This window comes from Cyprinodon variegatus, unplaced genomic scaffold (assembly GCF_000732505.1).
Source record: "Cyprinodon variegatus isolate N-32 unplaced genomic scaffold, C_variegatus-1.0 Scaffold580, whole genome shotgun sequence".
In the NCBI taxonomy this organism is placed as follows: Eukaryota; Metazoa; Chordata; class Actinopteri; order Cyprinodontiformes; family Cyprinodontidae; genus Cyprinodon; species Cyprinodon variegatus.
This window is the reverse complement of record NW_015151033.1, coordinates 165,969-181,056: the sequence shown is the minus strand read 5'-3', so window position 1 is coordinate 181,056 and position 15,088 is coordinate 165,969.

Here is a 15,088-nt window from a genome sequence, read left to right as displayed (position 1 = left end):
AAAGACAATGCAAAGTGCTTCACAAAGACAATGCAAAGTGCTTCACATGATTAAAATACAGGAAGATAAAACAGAATCAAAGCAAGTAGGAAAAATTCAAAAAATTCAAAATAAATAAAATAAAAAATGCAGAAACAAAAAAAGAATAATAAAAACAGTTGGATTAAAGAAAATATGTTTCAGTTGAACTGTTTAACTAGAACAGTCGAAGGCAATCCTAAACAAATGTTTAGGTTACAGAACAACCCCAAAAAAGAAAAGAAGTCAATATCTCACTTAAAAGCGAACTAAAAACAGCAGCTCTCTTTTTGGGAAAAACCCTCACTTCTTCTTCTACGCTGCTCTTACTCCCCTCTACACCTTCAAAGACCATTGGAAGTCAAAACATCCTAACATTATAACTATTGGGTCACTACAATATCTGTTCTACACAGAAAGTAGGAAACATCTATATATTGGCTGATAACTGAAATGGTGTTAAAATTAGGGATTTCCTGATCCCAATCTCAAGATCGGAATGGCCTAATCTTTTCATATTTTCTGGTAAACAGAGCTCGGCTACATTAGCTGACTGGTCGCGCCGATCTTTATGGCAACAGCCAAGAAGTACCCGCTAGTTACGGTTTAAGGTAGCTGCGCAATATGAACTTCCATGGCGGTGCAAAGCAAGCATGTCAGAAGTGTGAAGATATTTTATTCTCGTGCGCGACGACTGTCCTAAAGCTACTTGCAATGTCTGTAACATGGCTATTTCAAGAGGAGGTAGCAGCAGAGCTACATATAACACCACAAACTTGATTCGTCATTCGAGTACAAAACATTACAGTGTATGAACACTTATGTACAGCTGCAGATGAAAAGGTTGCAAAAGCAACAAATGCTGGTAGTTATGAGGAGAAACAAAAAAAAAAAGAGAGAGAGCAAAGAAGATCACAGAAAGGTTGGTCAGATTTATTGCTCTTGACAACCTGCCCATCTCAGTAGTTGAGAATGTCAGACTTGCTTGTCTTCTGGAAGTTTTGGACTTGCGACATTGTCGTCTATGGAGACATGATACAAAGTCACTTGGACCAGAACGTTGTTGTTAGTTTCACTACCGATATTTGGAGTGCAGGTGTTTGCCAGATGTCCATACTGCGCCTCACGGCAAACTAGGTTGATCCCGAAACATATGATTTAATGCGTGCCGTAATGCGTGGTCATCAGTTCTGTAGGGTTCATACAGAAAACCATGTCAGACAAGTCATTTCAGAGATGCTGAATACGTGGGGAATAGACAAACAAGTATGCATGTCATTTTACGTGACAACCCGAGGAACATGAAGGAGGCAATGGATGAATTGGGCGTACCAAGTCTGGGCTGTACTGCTCACTTACTCCAGCTGGCTGTGCATGAAGGTTTTCTTTCACAACTTAGCATTATTGATGCACTTGCCAATACCAGAAAAATCATTGGTCATTTCAAGCACTCCACTTTGGCATACTCAAAACTAAAAGACATCCAAACTGAGATGAAAGCACCTGTAAAGTGCTTACTGCAAGAATTCCAAGTAAGATGGAATAGTACACTGTACATGATGCAGAGTCTCTTTGGCCAAAAGCGCACCCTGAGTGTTCATGCTGCAGAGCACAACCTCCCAGCTACTCTGTTTCAAATTCGTTTACTGAATTTGACTATATCTCATTTTTTTTATTTCTCATATTTAAGATGAGCGAGGGCATTTTAAATTTGTTCAGTTGACAGCGCACTTTATTTTTTATTGACTTTATTGCAGCTTATGTTAAGCACTTATAAGCTAAAAGTGGATCTTGGAAAGTAATTTCTTTTTGATAAACTGTACAAAATCAATGTTTTTCTTTTTACTTTTGTCTAAAATATTAATTTGAAGCTGACCTTTAATTCTCAGTAAGATTTTGATTTCATTGGATTGACTATAATTATAGTAATGCTTTTTGATCAAATATTTCTCTTATAAAAAAGTTGAGTTATCTGCTCAAAATATATTTTAATTTTATAAATTTCAATTCTAAAGGCAGAACATCCGATCAAGACTCGAAATCACGTCGGATTTGAGGTTAAAAGATCAGATTGGAATCGGAGGCCTAAAATTCTGATTCGGACATTCCTAGTCAAAACCTTAGGTTTTTAACCCACTTGGAGTCCATGGCAACCAACTTTTACCAGTGCAAAATTAATCAAAGTTGTTAAACATTATCATTAATTTTTGAAACCAAATAATTCTACATAACTATCCACAGTTCAGATATATCACTGCTAGGAACATCACTGTCTGCCATCCTGGATGAGATTGTTCATGATACTTCATTTTAATCATCAAGGCACTAGCTTGGTACTTCACTCACCGTCACATTTTTTTTGTCACAACTGTTAACCATAAAATGACACTGGTGAGTTATGTATGATTTTGACTACACAACAACTGTCATAAATTATTGAACTATGTATTGCTAAATATGCACATGCAAAAAGCTGAACATGTGGTGGGGCCTTGCACTCAGACTTTGAGGTAAAGCTATGATTTATAAAGGAAGATCGCTCATTTATGTGTATGCATGGCTTTATATTATTTAAGTATGCCATTTATGTATTTGTAGTGTACAAACACTTTTACGATGGATGCTATCTAATATTTCATAAATCAGACCCCTGGGACCTTATGAACAAAATAGGCTGCGCTTCTATACTAAAAGTTTGTGGTCAGGGAAAATTCTAAAATTGGCAGCACACAAAAAAATTCATGACATGCATTTGTACTGATTTATGAAACAGTACAAATGCATGTCATCTCAGTTTACTTAGCATCCAAATCTGCATGGAAATAACCATGATCTCACTTGTATTTTTGTGTGCTCCATCCCACCACTAATTACATATGCAAATCAGTATAAATACCCAGAAGGCACTCACCATGTGTCAAAATAACCATGAAAACTTTGCCGTCATGGAGAGATGTCTTTAATGACATCTGTGACTTAGTAAATTGAATAGGCAAAAAATAAAGAGTCATATTCTATAATTATAAGGTGAAAAAAGTAAACAAAAAGTCCTTGTATTTTTGCTTTAAATTTTTTTTTAAAGAAGAGCTCTGTCTGTCTGCTGCATTGAGCTATATTATTATGTACAGAAAATCATAATTTATGTAAATGATTTCCAATATTTATTTTGTGGAACACGTGATAGGCTATGTGAAGTTGAATTAACATTTAAAAGAATTCAGGGAATCACAAAAAACAACAGCAAATAAACAAAAACAGAAGCAAGCCAATCATGCACGGCTCCTGTTTGAAGTCTGTTCTGTCATCATCATAAATAGGCACAGCTATTGAATGAAATTGCCTTTTATTCATAAAAGCACAATAATTCAGGGATGATGTCCTTTTAGCAGTATGAGTACAATCATAGATTTGACCACTTTTTAAATTCTGAATATATTCTTCCCAAACTTATCACCCGGACCAGACGGGTTCTGTTAGGGGCAGCCAGATATCCAGTAATTTGGGTAGTCTCTTTAATGTAACCTTTTTAATGTAATCAGTGCCATGATGTTGAACCTGAAGTAGTGATATCACTTGATGCACAAAAGGCATTTGACAGAACCAAATATGATTTTTTATTTACTGCACTCCAAAAATTTGGATTCAGCCCAGTTTTTTGTTTTCTGTTTTCTCCTCTTTGCTTCCTAGATTGAGCCTGCCTGAAACCTGAAACCCTGAGGAGTTTCTCTGTCAGTAATCTGCCTGTCCGTTCTCTGAAGAACCCTGGAGAATTATTCTTGTCTAAAGATCTGCCTTCCCGCTCTCAGAAGAAACTGAAAGGGAAACTCAAATCTGTTATCTGCCAACACTCAAACCAAGCTCTGCCTCCGTCAAGCCCTCAGCCTGCCAACAGCCTCTGGACCCTCAAGGTTCCCCCCCTCTGCCGCTCAGCTCAACTCCAGAACAGGTACAGCCCTGCACACTCTTAACCTGCTAATTACCTGGACCTCCACTAACACCGCTGTCCCCCTCTGCAGTGAACCCACTCGTGACCAGTCCTGGACCTGATAACTCTGTGTGCTTTTCAGAACCCATTCGTGACCAGACAAATTCCCCTCTGGATCTGTTCATTCATTGTGCTTAAACTTTACAATAAATCTTTGAACTTTTCTCCAGCCTCTGAGTGTTCTGCATGTGGGTTAGGCACCTGAAGCCAAACATGACACATTTAATACACAGCACCACATGCATGAGTACGAACAAATTAAGGTCACTTCTAGTTTCTTTTTCCCTCTCAAGTGTTACTCAACAGGGATGCCCCCTTAGCCCCCTCTTGTTTGATATCCCTGTTGAACCTCTAGCAATCATGATAAGGGACTCCGCTAATTTACCTGGTGTGCAGAGAGGATTGCACGTAAACAATTTGTTGCTTTATGCTGATGACCTCCTCCTTTTCTTGTCTAAACCCAATATTACAATACCTATCGCTCTAAACCTAATTGGAAAATTTGGGCAGGTTTCTGGTTATAGATTGAATCTATCAAAAAGTGTTATATTCCCAATCAAAGTAAAGGTGCATCAAATGAGCCTCCCCTTTATAGTCAGTAAATACAGTTTTGATAATTTTGGTGACTGCGTAACATATACCTAGAGTTGCTTGTTTAACAAAAAATCACTAAGGAACTGAATAAGGCTAACTTAGACATCAAGAAGTGGTCAAAACTCCTTCTGTCCCTTGTAGGAAGAATAAACTCTGTCAAGATGACAATCATGCCAAGGTTCTTATATCTGTTTCAAACCATAACAGTCTTTATTTCTACGAAGTTCTTCAAAAAACTAAACAAACAAATATCTGTGTTCATCTGGAATAAAGACATACTGGAAATTAGAAAGGAACACTTAGAGAGACAGAAAGAGGAGGGTGGACTATTCCTACCTAGTTTCCTTCACTATTACTGGGCAACCAATATCCATAAGTTCTCGTGCTGGTTTATGGATCAGCCAGATGCTGAATCTACAGATTTGGTCCACCTGCAACAACATTCTAGCAGTCCAGTTTTGCTTAGCTCATTGATATTTTGTCGTTTACCATTGAGTAAGTGGCACAGGATAAATAATCCAGTTGTTGGGGTGTGCTCTACAGGTATGGTTCTAATTTAGAACTCATTTTTAATGTGGAAATGCACTAACTGCAGTTCCTATGCAATGCAATGTCCAGTTCACCCCATTCTTGATAGTCTGTCCTTTCAGAATCAGCACAAGTGTGGCATACAGTAACATATTAAAATACCTTTTTAAGAGCGGCCAATTTATTTCCTTTGAGCAGCTAAAAAAGGACTTTGGTGTTCCTCAGGCTGATTTCGTCAGGTATTTCCAAGTAGGTAGTTATTTGAAAGCTACTTTCTCATTAACACTGCCTCGAATAACATGGATGGATGACTGATAAGGGCTTAGTATCAGCTGTATAATTAACTTGAGCAACAATCTACCCTTTCGCCATCTCCCTCTCCTTTGCAGCTGTAGCACTGTTGCTCTGTCTTTTTAACACTTACTCTGCTCTTTTTCCCTTCTGCATTAAAATCTCTTTATACTTGTTTATACTCTTTTAATACTTGTTTTGCACATGCTCAACTCTGAGTGCACCTACTCAGAGTTGAATCAACAAAATCACAGCAGCCACTGTGAAACTGAAAACTCAATCTTAGGCCAATTCAGAGTTGAAGATTTAAATCTCAGTTTGTTAGACTTGCTTTGTGAAATGGACCCCTGGTACTGAGACCCCAATAGAAAATCTTTAAAGTCAAACTTAAGGGTGATGGTAAGGGAGCCTGTTGTTTTTAATGTTTATTTAAGCTTAAAATCGAAGAAGAATCAAAGAACCAGTGAAAGCATAAAAAAGCTATTAAAGATTTTTCCATAGGATTTAGAAACGGCTTCAATAACTGTAGACATGCACCTTTTAATTTGTATTTTTTCAAAATCAATCTTTTTTTGACATATAGATCAAAGTTTTCTTCAATGCTTTGCTTATCTGTTTCACTGATAATAAAATATTAGATATCTATATTAAGAATATTCTTAATTGAATTAGACCAAAGGCTAAGAGACTCTTTTGCGGCAGCTCTATTTCATCTATTCTTTCTATAAGCACTCTAAAAGACATTGAATATAAGGGCACAATGTGGCTCACAGCAGTGGCAGCTGGTGGAGTTTTCTCGAGGGGGGCTATAAATTCAATATAGACGTATACCAAAAAACATTCAAATGTATACTGATTTATCACACCAGTATATTTACATGAATGCTAACAACAAAAAACATTATAAAAACACTTTAATAAAACAAAACATAATTTCATCTAAAGGTTTCATTTTTGTACATAAATCTTGCCCTTCTGAGCCTTTGTGAAGGTAAATCTGTGTTTTGCATGGTGCAATATTGTGTAAGAAATCTAAAAAAAAAAATGTACTAATTTAATACTGGAGAAGCTATTAGTAACCTTCATATCTTTTTAATATATAAAAACTATGTATTTTCCTAGAATGTGTTTATTTAAGAGCAACTAATTGATTTATATCAGTCGTACCTGTCTTTATCCATGCTTGGTCAGATCCTGACGGTTGAAAAATGAGGCAGGCAGTCAAGGCACCAGAATAAATCGGTGTCCATAAAGAATGTAATTATGGTACTAAAATTACCTATTTTAACTTATCTTTAACTCACTAAAGAATGCTAATAAACATCTCTAAAAATGTTGGATGACTTTTGTGAGACAATTCTGATGCTTTTCACATTTTCCTTATTAAACTGCTTCTCTGACGTCATCATCAGACATGCTCAGAACAGTCCTGCAAAATATGATCAAACCATGTTTATCTGCTTTTTAGTTGTTTCTTTCTTTAGATTAGTATTTACTATTTAACTATTTAACATAAGTATTATTATTTAACATAAGGTTAGAATAAAACGAAAACAAAAAACTCAAAAAGTCTAGATTTATGTTTAAATCCAAAGCCGAAAAAGTTAGCTCACGGAAGAAGTATCTCATTTCCGGTGCAGATCGAGCAGAGATGAGTGATAAAACAGAAAGGATTATAAGGCATTTATTTTCTAAGGAAATACATTGTTAACCTTTAACACATTATATTTTAGTACGTTTACTATTTTTGGGGGGAGGGAAAACGTCATTTAGGTCTTTTTAACAAAATAAAATTGAGTGCAACCTGGATGTACTGTATCTAGATGCACTTGTGAAAACTACCTGATAGTGCATCATGTATCTCTCTCTCTCTCTCTCTCTCTCTCTCTCTCTCTCTCTATATATATATATATATATATATATATATATATATATATTTTTTTTTATTTATTTATTTTTTACTTGGATGGAGTTTTTCATATCCTTTACATTTTTTCCACTAATAAAAAACACAGCCATACCTAAATGTATCATTACATAATCTGTCTGATTTTACAGAACTGAAAATTAGAGTCACTACATGTCAGTTATGTTGATTACTCTAATTTTGTGTTGCTTATTTTAAGAGTGATTCATTCTCTGTCTACATATTTCCTGATTAGAGATTGTATTTTGAATGCACTTTTTGCCAATTATTTAGAGCAGGAGAAGCTCATGTGATACAATACCACTAATGTTGGGAAACGTGTGAACCCTTTCAGTTGTCTTGCATAAAAATGAATACTGTGCACTCAAATGCAACACGACCACCATTAAAGTTATTAATGACACCTGCAATTTTGCTATCAAAATGTCTGGTATGAAAAATGCCTTAATCCTCCACTGAAACAAAACATATGTTCTTATAAATATGTAATTTTTTTTCTCTTAACTGAGGCAACCTGAAACTAAAGTCAAAATGAAAACACTGTTTTCTGATCAGGCCAAGGAGAATTCCCCCATAACTTTTTTTTTCTAAATCTAGTTGCAGCACTGGCCACACTGACACCCATTTTAAAAATCTATATAAGGCATAAAAATAAATGAATCATATCATGCAATAAAAATTCAGCCTGGAAATTCATGGAAGTGGTATGTTTCCTGGGAACGCTGTGAGAGGACATATGTTGGTTAATTAAGGTGATTAAGTTACAAATAATTTTAGTCTTTACTTCAACCTAACTTTGCAGCTTGAAGGTGAGAACCGAAACAGTGATGGTTTTGATGATGTCAGGAAGGTTGAAAAAAAGGAGCGCTGAAATGTTTCTTGATCAAATAGGGCAAACTCTTATCACATACTTAATGCAGAATCCAAAAACGGAAGTCAGCATCAGGCAATGGTCATAAACTGAGCCAGAAAAGGCAATGCACATCCAGGAAGGAAGATTGCAAGAAAGTGGAAATTAATTGTGGTCCAGTTAGATTTGCTAGGATGATATGTCATGGGTTAGGCAAAGGGGGAGGAATCCAGGGTTGAGAAACAAGGTAAAATATCTGGAGGCAAGGAAGGTAAATCTGGATTTGCTGGGGTGTTGGGGTTCTTTTTGTTGTAGTGAGCGAATTTACTTTTGCAAATATATATTAGAGCTGCATTGGGAACATGCAACCATGACACAAAAACTCCAGGGGAGAGGCTTATGAAAAGATGATGCAAGATAGGTTGGTAGTAACTAGTTACATGTACTCAGTTACAGTCACTTGAGTAACTCTTTGAGAAAATCTATTCTTTGAAGTAATTTTACAGCACCATCAGTTTTATTGCACCATACTTTTTGTCAGGAATCCTGTTTATGTGGTCTGTTTTTGTGTTTCCTTTCCTCCTCCACCAGGTGGTGCCCCGTCCTCATTGGGTCTCCCTGCACACCTGCAGCTCATTGCCTCATTACCTGTTGAGTGTTCTTAAGCTGCTGACTGCCACTACCTTGACGCCAGAGTGTTTGCCAATACAGGGTACTCCAGCCATGCTTAGTTTAGCAGAGTCTAATCTAAGTCATTGTTTTGCCAATACTGGGCACTCCAGCCATGCTTAGTTTAGCAGAGTCTAATCTAAGTCATTGTTTTGCCAATACTGGGCACTCTAGCCAGGCTTAGTTTAGCAGAGTCTAACCTAAGTCTTTGTTTTGCCAATACTGGGCACTCTAGCCATGCTTAGTTTAGCAGAGTCTAACCTGAGCTTTTGTTTGCCAGTTTTGGATTCTCTAGTCAAGCTGAGTTTTTCTGAGTCAAACTGAGTTTTTTGTCAACCTGAGTCTTAACTTTGTTTTTAGTCTTTGCATCTCCGCAGGAAATTGTCCTGCAAACTGGATTTGTTCGGTCCTTCTCTCTCTGGAAGATTCAACTGAGCTTCTAACTGAGCTGGGGTTCCAAACAGGAGGTTTGGATCCACTTTCCCCAAGAGGTCGTTTGAGCTTCACTCTAAGCAAAGGTTTCTTCAGCACTTCAGCCCATTCAAGTACTGCAGCAAATCTGAGTGGTAGTAAGCTTCTCCATTCACCGAGGAACAACCGCAGTCTGAGTAACCCAGTCCACCCATCTCCAAGCAAGACACTCTCTGGTACAATCCTCTCAGTCCGGATTCCATAAATCACACCTTTCCCTGGAGAAGTGAGTCTGCAACCTTTTCCTCCAATTCTAAGATTCAAATTTCCCACTGAGCCTGAACTAACCACAGTGTCTTCCCCTCACCTTTCAGTCCCTGTTGAGCAGTGCTCAGAGCAGCACTGGATTCATCACATCAGTACTAAATAAACCTGTTTAAACTTTTCCCCGGTCTCCATGTTTGGTCTTATGCATCTTGGGGTCAGACCTTTAATATAATCATGACACTTTTTACTTTAATTTGTGTAACATTTAAAAATTTATATCCTTACTCATACTGACAACATTTTGAGGCTTTCTTTCCTTTTTTAAGGGCTACATAAAGTTTATGTTTTTGTCAAAATGAGGGCCCTTTTTCTACGCAAGTTTTCATGAACCTACAGTGACATTTGAAGGTCAAGGTAATATAAGGAAATTATTAAATATTGTCTCTGGGGGTACAGATGTCAGGATTCTTCCCTCTGTTTAAGTTTATTTTTAGTTTCTTTGTATTTGCAGTTTTTTTTTTCTAGCAGTGTTTTGTTCTTGAGTTACTCTCTGTTTCTCCTTGTGTGTGTGTTTCCTTTCCCCTTGGCTTCCTTCCAGATGCTTCCATCTACACATGTTAATTGTCATTAGTCCAGTCTTTGTTCTGTCTCATATGTTTTCCCTTCCCTTTCGTCTTTTTCTGTATTGGTTATTTTGGGTTTTTGGATTTCTGCCTCAGTTGCCTGTGATTACTTCATTGATAACTCATTTCAACTCATCTCTGCCTCCTAATCTCTTCATTTGGGTCCTCTAAGCCTCCAGTCAACCTGAACCCTGACCCTGCTCTGTGCCACCCAAAGACCCCAAAAAGGAACAAGGGTTAAAACAGAAAAATGTGAGAGCTGTCCAAGGCCCCTAAGCCGGCGCTCCACGCCTCCTAGACCCCTCAGCAAGCGGTCAAAGCCTCCAAGGCACCTCAGGCAGTGTTGGTTCTTTGTGGTACCCAAGTTGGGCCGCCTCTTTGTGGGTCCCAAGCTTTGTCGCCTCTTCCGAGGTTCCAGTGCTGCAATCGGCGGCCCCAAAGGTTCCAGTGCCGCTGTCAGTGGACCCCAAGGTTCCAGTGCCAGAGTCAGCGGATTGGATCCTGCGTCACTTGCCTGTGAGAAACTTCATTAAATCAGCAAAACTCATCTCTGCCTACTAATCTCTGCATTTGGGTCCTCAAATCCTCCACTCAACCTGACAACAGATTCTATAAGTTTTATGATAAAAGAAAATTGCCTTGGAAAAGTTTTTTTTATGCCTGTGTGTAACTGTTGTTTTAGAGTTATTTTATTTTATTTTGTTATAGCCCTTAAAATACCTACATTTGCAAAAACTATATTTTGTTTTTTTTTTATTACATCATTTTAAATATCAGATGTTATGAGTTACTCAGTACTTATGTAACCTTTATTACTTTTCTTTGAGTATTTTGGGGGGATGACTATGTTATATTTGAACCTGAGTAAAAATATGATGAAGTACTGCTACTCCTACTTGAGTAAAACTTCTGGGTACTCTAGCCACCTGTCTGTGAAACCAGAACTGGTTTGATGGACAACAAAACTAAGGAGAACTAAGAATCGAACAAGTGCTGAATTTAAAAAAAGTATTTTTTTTTCATATTTGTTCCCACTAATTAAATGTCGAATCATATTATTTTCAAAACCTTTATTACACATCTTTAACAGGGGCTTTTATTACACATCTCGACCAATACCTTTGTCTGTATTGCAGCGGCCTGATTTGATGAACTGATTCATAAGCTTCATTGCAATGTTGGCACAAGAGGAAACTTGGGGGGTTTCCCTGCTGAGTGAACTGGCTTTGTTTTACATTCAAACTGGTTTGACATGCAGTCAGGTGTTTATTAAAACATCACTTCATTAGCTGTGGGCAGTGCTAGACACACATAGGGGCCCACCATCTGCTCCTTGAGCCTTGCCAAGGTTAAATATTCTTTCTCTGAGAGAGAGAAGAGGTTGGCAAGGAGATATGTACAGCATAAGCAACAATGAATAAAGGCTGATAGAGGAAAGTAATAAAAGGGGAAAGGGCGATATTCTATATGCCCTTTAATGGACTGACCATGACAGAATAATAAAGGCAGTGGATGAATTCTAACTGTAACCACTCATCAGATGATAAGGTGGAGAAAAAAACTTAGGTGAAGGAGGATTTAAATTATCATAAAATGTGATTCATACAAATAGGAGGAAAAAAAAGACTACTTAGTTAAAAATGCTACAAAAGGATGATTAAATAAGGATGATTTATTGCATAAATGAGCAGACAAACAGTTGCTAAGACAACTGTTACCTCTTTAATACTCATTTTCTGAAGATCATTGTTTTGCCAAGCAACTGTAATACCTTAAAGATACTTTTTATCCTTTAAACTCCAAATTCTCACAATTGCATTTGGTCATTGTGACATCTTTAGAGCTGTTCAGACTCATTGCAAAGTTGTGGAATAAACAAAGCAAACAGGGCCAACAGGTGAGGCTCTGCTGGAAGGCAGTAATTACAGCTGAGATCCTCTGCACATCAGGAGCTCACCCCAACATTAAGGTTGCCTCACAGATGTGTTGATTGGTTAATTTAGGTAATTAGCCTGGTGCATTAGTAGTGTCACCCGTCTTTCCTTGAAGGGGAATGCTATTAAAACTGAGGACTATTTAACTATGTATCTTTGCTGTTTCTCCTTAAATGTCTCTATATTTCTAAAAAGAAATAAATGCATTTTTAACTATATCCACTATTATTACAGTACTACAGCCAGCATTATTACATCAGCCACTAAGGACTAAGCAGACTCACCCGCTCCAGAGCAGATAAACTCAGCTGCTTCATTTTGCAGCAGGACAAGGAAGCTGTCCAGCTATATGTGGAGGATGGGTAGGTAGTTCCATTCCGACTGCTCTTGGAAGAGTTGGAGCAAACTAACGGATTGAAGAAACTGTCTTCCAAATGAAATTGGGCCAGAAGCTGATGGATCTTAGGTAACCTGCTGAGCCTAACCCTGGTGGTTTTTTCCGTTGAGAGCAAAAGGCCAATTGTCACTTTCCTCACTAAGAATTAATCCAGCTCAAACGTCAGGGTTAACCCTGAAGTTACCTTATCAAACTGGTAATCCTGCTTTGTGGTACAGGCTTCTGCTCTGCTCTGGTTTTCTGCATATTGGTTCACAAACCAACAATCATACCAAGTTAAGAAAAGCTGTTGATCACACTATCAACAATAAATTACACGACTAACTGTAATGCAGATAGTACTGTGGCTGAAAGTCATATATCCACTTTTTTGGTAGCCTTTTTGAGTCAGTGGTTTTTAGAGTCATAATCTTTCAGTCTGATTTACTGATTAATTCCAGCTAGTGAATGGGTACTGTTTTGAATATTTAACCCTTAGTTTCCCCCATCCATACTGTAAAGCAACCAAACCACTTCTGTTTGTTATTTTATATTGTCCACCATGTCCGTAGCCACAATCTTAAATCACTTTTCATACTTCCTATCTGATTTTGTGTTAAATACTCATAAGACCATTATAGTGGGGGATATCCATGCTTTTCAGGAATTTAGGTTGTGTTTATCCTCTGTGGCCTGTCTTGTTCAGTTCTGCAGACTCTCCACCAGAGGGCTGCTGGGTTGGGTATAACATCTCCTGCTGCACCTTCCCTCTGGTGCAGCTCATCAATCTTATTCTTATAGCAGCATCAGAGGAGCAACAAGCTAGTCACTTTTCGCCTGATTGTTAAGCATCACTGGTAAAGGATATTTTGGAGCATTTTTCTTGAACATCTTTGCCGGAGACGATGCAGAGTGTCTGGGGGCCGAAGCCGAAGAAGGGCCTCTGGAGGACGGCCACGAAGGAGGGCCTCTGGAGGATAACGATGAAGAAGGGCATCTGGAGGACGACGACGAAGGAGGGCATCCGGAGGACGACGACGAAGGAGGGCCTCTGGAGGACAATGATGAAGAAGGGTCTCTAGAGAACAGCGTCCCTGCAGCAGGACCCTTGGAGGACGGCATCTCTGTGGCACTGGAACCTCATGGGGTGCCGACTGAATGTTTTTTTTTTTTTTTTTTTTACAATACTTGTACCGATACGATACACCTACAGCAATATTATCAAAATGTATCCAGTCTTTTCCCCATGGTATACTTTTTACTTTGTTTCAGTTTGCGTTTCTTAGTTATTAGGGTCATTTCCGCTCATTTAGCTATCTGTTCTCATTGCCCCTTAATGCCACACACATTTCCCCTTAGTTCCCTTGTAGTTGCTTCTATCTACGCCTACTCCTTTAGATATTTACTCCAATCATTGTTTGGCATTCTCCTCCCTAGTATATAAGCTTGTTTCTTCTGCTTGGTCTGTAGCCTATGTTCCTCCCAGTGGTTTACATTCGCTGTTTATTTATTTATTTTTTTTTTGTTTGTTTTTTTTTCCTGGCTCATGTTTCCTCCACATTTTTTAATTCTTTTTTAAAGAATCACAAGTACTCTACTCACAATATCATGACAATCATTTTTTCCACTTCTGCTAAAATTTTACCTAAACTGTTCCTTGACCTTATATGGTGTTTTGCTCGGTCTTGATAATGCAGTAAGTTCACTGATTTACTCTAACAAACTTCACATCTATACCATAAAATGAAACAAAATGTAAATTGAGCTTTAAGATAACATAGGCTACTTCATTGAAACAATGACTAATTTAAACTAAAAGATAATATGAAAACTCCAAACCTAAGCAAATGTGCTTTGCTCTGCATGTTTTGACCTGATACATTTTCTGTGATGCTTTCTTTTATGGACATTATCTCTTGTGATTTTGACAAATCTTTCTCAGTGTGGAATAAAATATTGGACATTACTTTACATTAAGCTTTTTTTTTACTTTCTCTATTTTTAAAAGTGCTTTGGGAAGGAAGAGGAAATATCTTCTACTTTCAAAGAGCCAAATGCAGTTCTACATTAATCTTGCTCAGCGTATGTGAATGTTCCTGCTAACAGCACACCTTTGTGCCGACAGAGTCATCTTGATACTTTCATCTGGTTCTTAATGGGTAGGATCACATATTCAAGGCCATTATGCTTTAGGGTTGAGGAAGATCAAACATCAAATTGGAGCTGATTTATTGCCATTTAGCTGTCTTTGTTGGATATAAAGCAGACAAGCAGAGGTCCTCCGTCTTAACATTAACCATTTCCTGGGCCTTTTACAGTGATGCATTATGTGGTAGATAATATGATTAAATAAAAATGTAATTTCTTAATGAAGATAGATTATATTAAAAGGCCATAGTCCCGCTATATGATATTTTTTGAATTTCTATGCCAGCTCCTCACAGTGGTTGCAAAATTATTCCATCCTGCTGGCATATTATTGGTTATTTGTGTTTTACTATTTGTTTTTACTCCTATATTTGTAAGTTCACATGGGGGAAAACAAGAAAGTAACTGGACTAATTAAGGTTGGGACAGCAAAGGTGTGAAAGTAATGAAGAAAAGTCCAAAATTCA